Consider the following 12,606-nt stretch of genomic DNA (forward strand, 5'->3'; position numbering starts at 1 on the left):
CAAATGGAACACTTGATGCATAGGCCACCTTGTGCATCTGGCTTATGTGGGTCCTGGGGAATTGAACCTGGGTCCTTTGGTTTTGCAGGCAAATGACTTAACTGCTAAGTCATCTCTCCAGCCCCTTTCTGAATATTTTTTCCATCTGGCTGTGCTGGGGATTCAACACAGGGTCTTAGGCATGGTAGGCAAGCACCATGCCACTGCGCTATACTCCCAGTGCCAAGAAGCCTTCGTTCTGACTTGTATATGCATCCGAGGGTGGATAGGAGCTTTTGAAAACAGAAAAGGATGGGCTGGAGAGATGACTTAGCGGTTAAGTGCTTGCCTGTGAAGCTTAAGGACCCCGGTTCGAGGCTCGATTCCCCAGGACCCACGTTAGCCAGATGCACAAAGGGGCGCACGTGTCTGGAGTTTGTTTGCAGTGGCTGAAGGCCCTGGCACATCCATTCTCTGTCTGTCTCTATCTGCCTCTTTCTCTGTCTGTCACTCTTAAATAAATTTAAAAAAAAAAGAAAAATTAAAAAAAAAGAAAACATGGGGAGGGAGGGAATTACCATGGGATATATTTTATAATCACGGAAAATGTTAATAAAAATTTTTAATTAAAAAAAAATACTAAAAAAAAGAGAAAGAAAACAGAAAAGGAAAACCTGTAAATAACTTGGTTTTCTTATGACATTATCATGTTAGCTATATTTAGAAATATATAGGCCCAGGGCTGGGGAGATGGTTCAGCAGTTAAAAGTGCTTGCTTCCACCAGGCGTGGTGGCGCACGCCTTTAATCCCAACACTTGGGAGGCAGAGGTAGGAGGATCGCCGTGAGTTCAAGGCCATCCAGAGACTATGGTAGTGAATTCCAGGTCAGTCTGGGCTACAGTGAGCCTCTACCTGAAAAAAAAAAAAAAAAAAAAAGCTTGCTTCCAAACCAGCTGGCCTGAGTTCGATCCTACTCAGCACCCACATAAAACCAGACTCAAAGTGGCACACATGTGTAATATCAACACACCTATGCCAGTGGGAGGTGGAGCCAGGAGAATCTAGAAGATCACAAACAGCAGCGGCGGCAAGAGAGATCCTATCTCAAACAAAGGTCAAAGGGACAGGAGATGTAGCTCTGTGGTAGAGCGCTTGCCCAGCGTGTATGAGGGCCCTAGGTTCAATCCCCAGTGCTGAAAACATCACACACGCACTGAACTAAAAGAAGGTGGAAGGCAAAGAAGAAACACCTGGAAGGTTGTTCTCTGCCCTTTACATGCACACCATGGTATATACATATTCATGCACATACATATCAAGTACACAAATAATTAAATCCACAAATAATTAAAGTAGAAAAAAATTAAGAGTTATTTCCCTGCCTACCCCCTCACAGACTTGAGTTAAAAAGGTCTCAGGTTATCTTCACTATTTACCAGTTCTGCCCCCATCTGTCAACTCTGGTTTCTTGACATCATCCTCCAGCTCCAGTAGGTGGCTCCCACTGCCCAAGAAGAGGCCTGCCTCCAGCGATCACCAGCTTTCCCTCAATCCTACACCATCTGTCCCTCCCTGTCCTGTCCGCCCCCCCAACCCCCCCCTCCCCCCGCCGCCGCAGTAAACCCCAGGAAGCAGGAGTGTGTGTGTGTGTGTGTGTGTGTGTGTGTGTGTGTGTCTGTCTGTCTGTCTATTGGCACTTTACAGTAGGTATAATGAAGCTGGGAGGGTGGATGAAGTCGCCGGGCGTGGTGGCGCACGCCTTTAATCCCAGCACTCAGGAGGCAGAGGTAGGAGGATCACTGTGAGTTCGAGGCCACGCTGAGACTATGTAGTGAATTCCAGGTCAGCCTGGGCTAGAGTGAAACCCTACCTAGGAAAACCAAAAAAAGAAAGCACAGTGTCCAGAATCTAGACAAGATAAAACTAAAGCTAGGGGAAGTCCAAGCCAAGGATTTGTATTCCCTTTTTCTTGAGACAGGTTCTCACTTGACAGCCCAGGCTGGCCTTCAGCTTGAGACCATCTATAGCATCCTAAGTGCTGGGGTTGCAGGCATGCACTACAACACCAGGGTCTCACTCTAGCCCAGGCTGACCTGGAATTCACAAGGTCATCTCAGGCTGGCCTGAACTCCCGGCAATTCTCCTACCTCTGCCTCCCAAGCGCTGGGATTAAAGGCGTGTGCCACCATGCTTGTTTCTGTTTTTTGAGGTAGGGTTTCACTCTAGCCTCGGCTGACCTGGAATTCACTATGTAATCTCAGGGTGGCCTCGAACTTCACAGTGACCCTTCTACCTTTGCCTCCCAGACTTGGATTTGTGTTCTTCACACAAAAACAAAATCTAAAAAGAGGGGCTGGTCAGATGGTTTAGTGGTTAAGGCAAAGCCAAAGGACCTAGGTTCGATTCCCCAGGTCCCACATAAAGCCAGATGCACAAGGTGGCACATGCGTTTAGAGTTCATTTGCAGTGACTGGACTCCCTGGTGCACCCATTCTTTTTTTCTCTCTGCCTCTTTCTCTCTATGTCTGAAATATCTTTCAAACAAATAAATAAAAATAAAATTTAAAAAAATCCAAAGCAAGGGCTGGAGGAATGGCTTAGCGGTTAAGGTGTTTGCCTGCAAAGCCAAAGGACCCCAGGTTCGATTTCCCAGGACCCACATAAGCCAAAGCACAAGGTGGTGGCACATGCATCTAGAGTTTGTTTGCAGTGGCTGGAGGCCCTGGTACACTCATTCTCTCTCTTCTTTCTCTCTTTTCTATGTATCTCAAAATAAATAAATAAATAAAATCTAAAGAGAGGATGAAGGTGGCTTACTAGACTATTTGTTTCCTAAAATAATGAAAAAGCATCCAGGTCAGTAGTAAGGAAGGCCCTGTTGGTGAGGTTTTCGTGGACCATGGACAAATCAGAACCCCCGAGGCTCACCATAGACTGCAAGAGGCCTACAGTTCTCTCCTGCAGCCCAACAGTGTTGCCCAAAGGAAGGCAGAGTCGCCCACTGTGGGAGAAGCTGCCCTCCTGCCAGAGGAATGGGCCAGCGCAGGATGGAGTCTTCAGGCTACCACAAGCACAAAGCAGGAAGCTGTTAACTTAGCCCGGGGAGGAGTCACAGGACAAGCCCTGCATTTAAACTTGGTGGTGGGGAGGAGCACATGTCTATGCTAAGTGCGGGGCAGTCTGAGTTCAAGCTTTCTAAAAGAAGCTGGGTGTGGTGGCACAAGCCTTTACTCCCAGCACGAGGGGGGCAGGGGAGGAGGGGGCAGATAGGCAGGAGTGTTGTGAGTTTGAGGCCACCCTGAGACTACAGAGTGAATTCCAGGTCGGCCTGGACTAGAGCTAGACCCTACCTCAAAAAACCAGAAAACAAAAAAAATCTCAAAGAATTTCCAGTGCCATGGGCCTTCTAGGAAATCAGTGACACTGTCACCTCCAGCTTCAAACTAAACTGAATTAGGAACTTGGTCCTTTAGACAAAGGGCTTTCTTACTGACTTTCAGGAGAGAAAACTAGCCCATCAGTTCCCAAGAAGCTCTAGGTGTGGAGTGTCTTTGTCCCCCCAGGAGCCAAGCATATTCCTCCCCCCTCAGAACCCCGAAATTCCTAATCCTTCTCACTGCCCTTGTGCTCATTCCTACAGAGGAAATTCCAGGTCTGGGTCTCACCCACTCCTCCATGGAGTCCCACATCTGCGTGTTGAGTCAGGAACACTCCATGCTAACCAGGCTGGGTAGGGACAGGCCGCTGGTTTAGGAACTTTAACTTGAACTGGAAGCCTCTCCCGCCAGAACTGCCAAGAGAAGGCCCCTCCTCCTACAAAAGGCCCCATTCAGAGGGGAGGTGACCTCAATGTGCAGGGGAGGAAGGGAGGGCAGAGTGTTCTCTGGCTGTCCTTTAGAGGGCGTGGTGAGACAGTTTCCAGACAGGAACAGGGAGGGGAAAACACAGTGGTTCTTTTTTCAAATCAATTTAACTTAATTAAATTATTTATTTGAGGGAAAAAGAGAGGCAGATAGACAGGATGGGCGCATCAGGGTTTCCAGCCACGGCTAATGAACTCCAGAAGCATGTGTCACCTTGTGCACCTAGCTTACATGGGAACTGAGGAATTGAACCTGGGTCCTTAGGCTTCACAGGCAAGCGCCTGAACTGCTAAGGCATCTCTCTAGCCCTGCAGTGGCTCTTAAGTGTTCCTTTTAGCTAGGTGTAGTGGCTCACACCTGTATAACTTCAACTCGTGGAAAGTAGGAGGACTCCTGTGCATGTGAGGCCAGACTGGGCTATATAATGAGTTCTCAAGGATATATGAAAGAAAGTGGTATAGGAAGGACAAGTGTTCTCCCGGTCTCCCTGTGCATCTGTCACCACATGTGAAATACACACACACACACACACCATCTCCCACGCTATACACGCAAGCAAGCAAGCAAAAAAAAAAAAAAGCAATAAAAAATATGGCCACAAATCAGGGTGGTGGTGCATGACTTTAATCCCAGCACTAGGGAGGCAGAGGTAGGAGGATTACCATGAGTTCGAGGCCACCCTGAGCCTACATAGTGAATTCCAGGTTAGCCTGGTCTAGATTGAGACCCTACCTTGAAAAACAAAACAAACAAACAAACGAACAAAAAGCCACAAAATAACAGAATTTAAATTTAAAATTAAAGCCAGTGTGGTACATCCCAGCACTTGGGAGGTGGAAGCAGCCATCTCTAGTTACACAGTAAATGCGAGGCCAGCCTGGGCTATATGAGACCATCTCACAAAAACAAAGCTTTAAAAAAGTGTCTGCATTACCTAAGCACTCTGCGGAGTGAACTGGGTGACAGTCACCTCTTTTGGCCTAGTCATCATATAATAACCCCCTCTCCCTGCCAACAGGGCCTCATCCTTCGCCTCATGCATACTAAGCACTGAGCCACATCCACAGCCCCGCCTCCCCTTTAAAGCTAAGAGGGGCATGGAGCTTCTAGGTCCCAAGAGCCCTGGCCACGCTGGCCTTGAGTCAGCCAAAAAAAAAAAAAAAAAAAAAAAAAAAAACACCAAAAACCCAAAAAAGAACGGGTCTGAGCCCCGACTCTTCTCCAGCGAGGGTCCAGAGACGGGGAAGCAAGTCCTCCATCACTCTGTCACTGGGCCACCAGCCAAGGCTTTCTGGCCCTGAGGAGCCCCCTCATTTCCCAGCTGTTCCCCACACAGTCCTTCAGGGAGGAAAGCCAGGGGCAGGGGTGGGGGAGGGGGAGGCAGCTGCAGGAAGGCAGAGATGGGGACGATCACTTAAATTACAGAATCATGCATAACACCAACCCATTCCCTGGGCTCCCCTGCCAGCTGCTTTCCGGAATCCCAGTCTGTCACACCCCAAGAGTCCACTGGTAAACTTAGCATCTTCTGCACCAATAGCAAACACCCTTTCTAGCCAATAGCAGCTCAAGGCTGAGGTGGCTGTGGGGAAGGATATAAGGACAAAGCCTGAGAGAGGCCACTTAATCTCTGGCCCAAAGCATCCTTCAGCCCTGAGAATTCCAATTGGTCTCTGCTCTCCAAAGGGAAAGAGTATAGACAAGAGTCTCTTTCCCTCCCCCTAACAAATGGTGCGGTGATATAATAGCCCTTTCGAGAGTCTTCTGTTCTGGGGAAGGGGCCAACTGCATCCTCCTTACAACTCCTCTTCATATGCACTTCATATAAAGGGAATAGAAAGGAAGGGAGGGGGGACCTAATAGGATGATATTGTATATATGTAAGTAGAAGAATAGATTAATGGGGGTGAAAAGGTCCAAAGTGAGGTCAGGGGAAGAGATTGAGTAAAGGAAAGGTGGAGGGAAGGTTAATCAAAATCTAAGAGGATGTAAATAAATCATATGGAAACCTACTTTTTTGGACAATGGAACACTCAGGAGACATAGATTGTTACTAAAAACAGTTCAGTGCCAGGGATGAGATACCTTCAAGTGAGTTGTTAGGGAGGGCCCTGATGCCCCCAAAACATTACAGGCTATTGCCAAGGCCCTTGGTTTCCCACCAGGAATAGAAGGTAAGACCCTATTTCTGAAGACTCCAAATACTTGGGCTGAATCTTGCTGGAACTGAGCCGATAACCTCCTCCATGTAGACCAGCTGACAGAAAGCTGGAAAAAGCCATTCTGAATACAGTTCAATGGGAGAGACAGAAATCACCAGTGAAGATACTCAACAGTGGACACTGCAAGCCTTATATTTTGCCAGCCACGCCAAATGAGCCAATGGGTGCAATAGTGGCATGTCTGTCATGGTGGAAACCAACTGCCCTCTAATTGGGCTGGAGGCCCACTCCATGGGACGGAATCCATCCCTGATACTGAAAACATAAAACAGGGGTAGTCATGAGCCCTAGGGGTGTAACATCTGCTGCTGCCTGGATAAATGTATATACTATGCTTATCTAACTTCCCAGTAAGCACTTCTCTTAATGTTCCTACCCATATATTAATGCTACTCTAACTTTTGGTAGAGAACCTTCTCTTTTCAGATGGCAGTGATCTTGGAATGACTTAGAAGGTATCATGGTGCTGGGAAAAAGTGACAGGAGTGCTCAGCACTGCAATAACTCTATCACACCTTCCAAGGCTAAGGGTCGGTCCATTACGGAACAGCCAAAAGAAGGGCAGGACTCCTTACAATGTGCTCATCCAGACACAAAATGGCCTGGATATCCATGACCTCACAGTGCCTGACACTACCTGCACAAGACCATCATAAGAGGAGGAAAAGATCATGACATCAAAATAAAAGAGAGACTAATTGAGATGGGGAGAGGATATGATGGAGAATGGAATTTCAAAGGGGAAAGTGGGGGGGGGGGAGGGCATTACCATGGGATATTGTTTACTATCATGGAAGTTGTTAATAAAAAATATAGATATTAAAAAAAGAACCTACTGTGCGGTGGGTTCTTCCAAACTTAACTAAAACAGGACCAGTTTCTACCCTTCCAGGCAGAGCAAGAGGAAAGGCAATGCGTTATCAGCCCCACAAAGCTAGATTTCAACATTCCTCATCTCTGTTCTCAGAGTAAAACCCAATAACAAAAATAGCAGCTGCTGGAAGTGGGGAAGAGGGAAGGGGTTCCAACACAATGGGTTTATTTATAGGACCACACACCAGGGGCTCTGCAGCCAAGCAGCCTAGGCCCCACTCCCAAAAGATTAGCCAGGAAGGGCTGACTTGGCCAGCCCAGCCAAGAGGATAGGAAAAGCCTTATACCAGAAAGGAACAGTCACAGACTAGCCTAACTCTGCTATTTAGTTACTGTATCACTTTGGGCAAATTATTTAGTCTCCCAAGTTCTTTTGTGCCAAGTGGAGACTGTTCTAGGACAGGCTCTTAAAAAGTGGCCTGGGGACCATGAGGCCCTATAAAAGGGTCAATTTTTTTTTTTTCCCCCCCAAGGTAGGGTCTCACTCTAGTCCAGGCTGACCTGGAATTCACTATGTAGTCTCAGGGTGTCCTCGAACTCACAGGGATCCTCCTACCTCTGCCTCCCAAGTTCTGGGATTAAAGGTGTGTGTCACCATGCCCAGCCTGGTTTTTTTTTTTTTTTTGTATTTAAAAAAAAATTTATTTATTTGAGAGAAAGACAGAAGCAATAGAGAGAGAGTGGGCACCCCAGAGCCTAGAGGCTTTGCAGGCAAGCACCTTAACCCCTAAGCCATCTCTCCAGTCCTGTTTTGTATTTTTTTATGAGAGACAGAGAGAGAATCGGTGTGTTGGGGCCTCCTACTAGTGCAACTGAAGTGCAGATGTGTGCACCACCTTGTGTGCATGTGCCGCCTTGTGCACTTGCATCACCTTGTGCATCTGGCTTACATGGGATCTGGAGAGTAGAACATGGGTCCTTAGGCTTTGCAGGCAAGCACCTTAACAACTAAGCCATCTCTCCAGCCTTCAAAACTTTCTAGCTGGGTGTGGTGGCGCACGCCTCTAATCCCAGCACTGGGGAGACAGAGGTAGGAGGATCACCGTGAGTTTGAGGCCACCCTGAGACTACATAGTGAGTTCTAGGTCACCCTGGGCTAGAGCAAAACCCTACCTTAAAAAACAAAACAAAACAAAACAAAAAGGGCTGGAGGATGGCTTAGAAGTTAAGGCACTTGCCTACAAAGCAAAGGATCCAGGTTCGATTCTCCAGGACCCATGTAAGCCAGATGCACAAGGTGGCGCATGTGTCTGCAGTTTGTCTGCAGTGGCTGGAGTCCCTGGCTCACCCATTCTCTCTCTTTCCCTTTCTCCCCCTCTTTCTCTGTCAAATAAATAAATAAATAAAAATAAAATATTAAAACAAAACAAAACAAGAAAAGTAATCTCCTGGGGACTGAGGAGATGGCTCAGATTTAAAGGCTTGCTCACAAAGACTTCCTGCCTGGGTTCAGTTCCCCAGTACCCACACAAAGCCATAAGTACAAATCATTTGCAGCTGTGAGAGGTCCTGACACTCCCACACTCTCCCTCCCTCCCTTTCTCTCTGTCCAGTAAAGAAATAAAAATATTTTTTTAGGACAAGATGTTCCCTGAGGGCGCTGGGCTGGACGAAGCACCGGGCCCCTGATGAATTTGGCAGCCAATGAAAAGGCAGTTCATGCAGACTTTGTTTTTAGTGAGTTTGAAGTTCTCTTTGATGATGATGATGATGTCCAGTGAGACTGTCCAATTGCCCCGTGCCACACATTTGTGATGTGTCATGCCAAACTGCTCAAGATAGGGTCAAATGTTTGTGAAAACCTTGTGGAAAAGACTAGCAACTATGAACTTTTCAACTGAGGGAGGATTGTCTGAATCACCTGGTTGTGCCCTTCATCCCTGAGGGGACCAGCCTTGATCCTTCTTTCAATTAAAAGAAGCAGTCCTATCTTTTTATTGTTGCTGTTTTTTTAAAAAATATTTTTATTTTTTATTTATTTGAGAGAGAGAGACAGAGAAATAGACAGAGAGCCGGGCGTGGTGGTGCACGCCTTTAATCCCAGCACTTGGGAGGCAGAGGGGGGAGGACCATCGAGAGTTCGAGGCCACCCTGAGACTACATAGTTAATTCCAGGTCAGCCTGGACCAGAGTGAGACCCTACCTCAAAAAACAAAACAAAAAAAAAAAAAAAAAAAAAAGAAAAAGAAAGAAAGACAAAGAAAAGAAAAGAAATAGGCAGAGAGAGAGAGAGAGCGAGCGAATGGGCACACCAGGGGCTCTAGCCACCGAACTCCAGATGTGTGCACCCCCTTGTGTATCTGGCTTATGTGGGTCCTGGGGAGTCGAACCTGGGTCCTTTGGCTTTGCAGGCAAGTGCCTTAACCACTAAGCCATCTCTCCAGCCCCTGCTATTGTTTTTTTCAGGTAGGTAGGATCTTACTCTATCCCAGGCTGACCTGGAATTCACTATGTAGTCTTAGGGTGGTCTCAAACTTATGACGATCCTCCTACCTTTGCCTCCAAAATGCTGGGATTAAAGGTGTGTGCCCCCACGTCTGGCATTATTTTTAGAGACAAAGGGAGAGAGAAAGGAGAGAACTGGCATGCCAGAACTTCAGCCACTGCAATCAAGCTCCAGATGATTGCACCACCTAGTGGGCATGTGTGGCCTTGCACTGTGCCTCACCTTTGTGCATTTGGCTCATGTGGGATCTAGAGAGTCGAACATGGGTCCTTAGGCTTTTTAAGAAATTGTCTCCTGGAGGCTGCTTGCCCATAATGACTAACATCCCAGAATCAATTCCCTAGTATGCATGTAAAGCCAGATAAACAGAGTGGCACATCCATCTGGAGTTCATTTGTAGCGGCTGGAGACTCTGGTGCACCCATTCTTTCTGTCTCTGCTTGCAAATAAATAAATATTTTAGCCGGTCCTGGTGGCACATGCCTTTAATCCCAGCACTTGAGAGGCAGAGGTGGGAGAATCGCCATGAGTTCAAGGCCACCCTGAGATTACACAGTGAATTCCAGGTCAGCTTGAACTAGAGTGAGACCCTACCTCACAAAAACAAAAACAAACAAATAAATATTTTTTAAAAGTCTCCTGAAATTTATTTCCACATTTCCCTTTAAAGCCAAACTTGTCACAAACAAACAAACAAATAAACAGGCCATCTCCTCATCCCTTCTTTTATGAGAGAGAGTGTGTGTGTCGGTGCGCCAGGGCCTCTAGCCACTGCAGTTAACTCCAGACACGTATGCTATCTTGTGCACATGCATCACTTTGTGTCTAGCTTATGTGGGTTTGGGGAGCTGAACCTGGTTCCTTAGGCTTTGCGGACAAGTGTATTGTCCACTAAACCATGTCTCCAGCCCCTCATCCCTTCTTTACCTTTGTCTTAAGTAGAAGCAGTAATTACCACAGTACTAAATCCAAACAATATTTTTCAGTCTTTTCTGCCTTTTCAGTGTCTCTGGTGATCACTACTTCCCGCCCTTTTCCTGTGTGCAAGTGGTATATGTACATGTATATTCAGGTGAGTGTTTTTGTGTGCAGGCCTACAGAGGCCAGAGAAGGCCCTTCTGTCATATTTCCTTGAGAAAGCATCTCACTGACTAAACCTGGAGTTTGCCAATTTTTGGCTAGACTGAGCTAAGAAGTCCCAGCAATCCTTCTGTCTCTGCCCACGTCAGCACTGGGGCTATAGACATATATGGTCATGCCTGGCTTTTTATGTGTATGCTGGTGATCACACTCAGGTCCACATGTGTGCGCAGCAAGCACTGTTACCACTGAGACCTATCCCCAGCCTCAGTACTTATTTTCCTTCTAAGCTCTGAAATATAGTTCACATCCCATATAGTTTACTTTGGGGGGGGGTGGTTTTCAAGGCAGGTTTTCACTCTAGCTCAGGCTGACCTGTAGTCTCAGGGTGGTCTCAAACTCATGGCAATACTCCTCTCCCTTGGCCTCCCAAGTGCTGGGATAAAAGGTGTGCACCCACATGCCTGGCTTAATTTATTCATCTAAAGGGCATGTGTGGGGGCTGGAGAGATGGTTCAGTGGTTAAAGGCACTTGGTTGCAATGCCTGATGGTCCAGATTCAATTCCCATGTAAAGCCATATGCACAAAGTGGCACATGCATCTGGAGTTCGTTTACAGTGACAGGAGGCCCTGCAGCACTTATTTCCTCTCCCTCTCTGTGCTTGCAAATAAATTAAAAAAATATTTTGGGGGGCTGGAGAGATGGCTCAGCAGTTAAGGCACTTGCCTGTGAAGCCTAAGGACTCAGGTTTGACTCTCCAGATCCCACATACACCAGATGCATAAAGATAAGTAAGGCAAGCGCAAGTGCCTGGAGTTCAATTACAGAGGCTGAGGCCCTGGCACACCAATTCTCTCTCTCCCACTCTCTAAAATAAAATACCAATAATATAGAGCCGGGAGTGATGGTGCACGTCTTTAATCCCAGGACTCAGGAGGCAGAGGTAGGAGGATCACTGTGAGTTTGAGGCCACCCTGAGACTCCATAGTGAATTCCAGGTCAGCCTAGACCAAAGTGAAACTCTATCCTGAAAAACTAAAAAACAAAAGAATAGAAAGAAATATTTTTGAAAAAAGTTTAAAACAAGTCCACTTGAACAATCAGAGGTGCTTAGAAGACAGATCTGGTAGCACAAGTCTGTAATTCCAGTTATGTGAAAGACTGAGGAAGAAGGATCACAAGTTCAAGCCTGCTAGTGAGACCCTGCTTCCAAATGAACAATGAAAAGCGGGCTGGGCATGGAGGTACACATGGTGGCGCACAGCTTTAATCCCAACACTCTGGAAGCAGAGGTAGGAGGATCACTGTGCATTTGAGGCCCTCGTGAGACTACATATGAATTCCAGGTCAGCCTGAGCTAGCGTGAAACCCTACCTCAAAAAACCAAAACAAATAAATAAGAGAGGGCTGGGATATAGCTCAGTGGTAAAGCATTTGCTTAAAATGTACAAGGCTTTAGATTTAATTCTGAGAAGGAAAGGAGGGAGGGAAGGAAGGATGGAAGGAAGGAGGAAGAGAGAACTACAGCTCCATTTTCTACCAAAGTGAGTCAAATAGTGGATATAGTCTGAGAGGGTGGGGATAATACCAGGATAGTGTATTCTGTACAGTTATGGCTAATGTGGACTCAAAAATTAACATACATATATTATGTAAGGGAATCATGTGATAAAAATTTTCTTTTAATAAATTTTCATAAAATATCAAAATGAATTCCAAAAAAAATAGTAACATGTTCTCACTGTTCTATATTTTCCTTCAGTGGAACAATTTTTAGAAGATGAAACCACAGAATTTATTCAGATTTTAACAGTTTCCTATAACGTTCTATCCTGAGATCAATCCAGGATCCCACTCTGTGCTTATTCAAAGGTCATGGAGTTCCTCAAATCTTTCCTCATCTTTCAGGACCTGGACACTTTTGAAGGGTAAGCACTTTGGAAAATGTCTTTCCAACCTGGGTTTGTTTAAGGTTCTTGCTGATCAGGTGGAGATCATATTTGTGGGAAGACTACCACAGAGAATGCATTTCTCAGTGTATTGTTTCATAAAATGAGATCATCTTACTTCTGCTGATGTTTTAAATTGGAGCTCTTTGGTAGATGTTATCTACTTGTGATTTTCTTTCAGGTAAAAAGTT

At 46.2% G+C, this 12,606-nt stretch overlaps 1 protein-coding gene across 2 annotated transcripts in view; it reads right to left on the bottom strand.

Moving 5' to 3' along the window:
* The window catches only part of Nckap5l (NCK associated protein 5 like), a 49,724-nt gene that overhangs the window by 18,217 nt on the left and 18,901 nt on the right, over positions 1–12,606 (bottom strand). Inside the window, exon 1 of one of the 2 annotated variants that reach the window (XM_004649814.2) lies at positions 3,646–3,759. The exons of the other annotated variant lie outside the window; for it this stretch is intronic. The gene's annotated coding sequence lies outside the window, so the exon portion shown is untranslated. Of the gene's footprint in view, positions 1–3,645; positions 3,760–12,606 lie in introns of those variants that run through there. 2 annotated transcript variants of the gene reach the window in all.

This window comes from Jaculus jaculus, chromosome 6 (genome assembly GCF_020740685.1).
Source record: "Jaculus jaculus isolate mJacJac1 chromosome 6, mJacJac1.mat.Y.cur, whole genome shotgun sequence".
NCBI lineage: Eukaryota > Metazoa > Chordata > Mammalia > Rodentia > Dipodidae > Jaculus > Jaculus jaculus.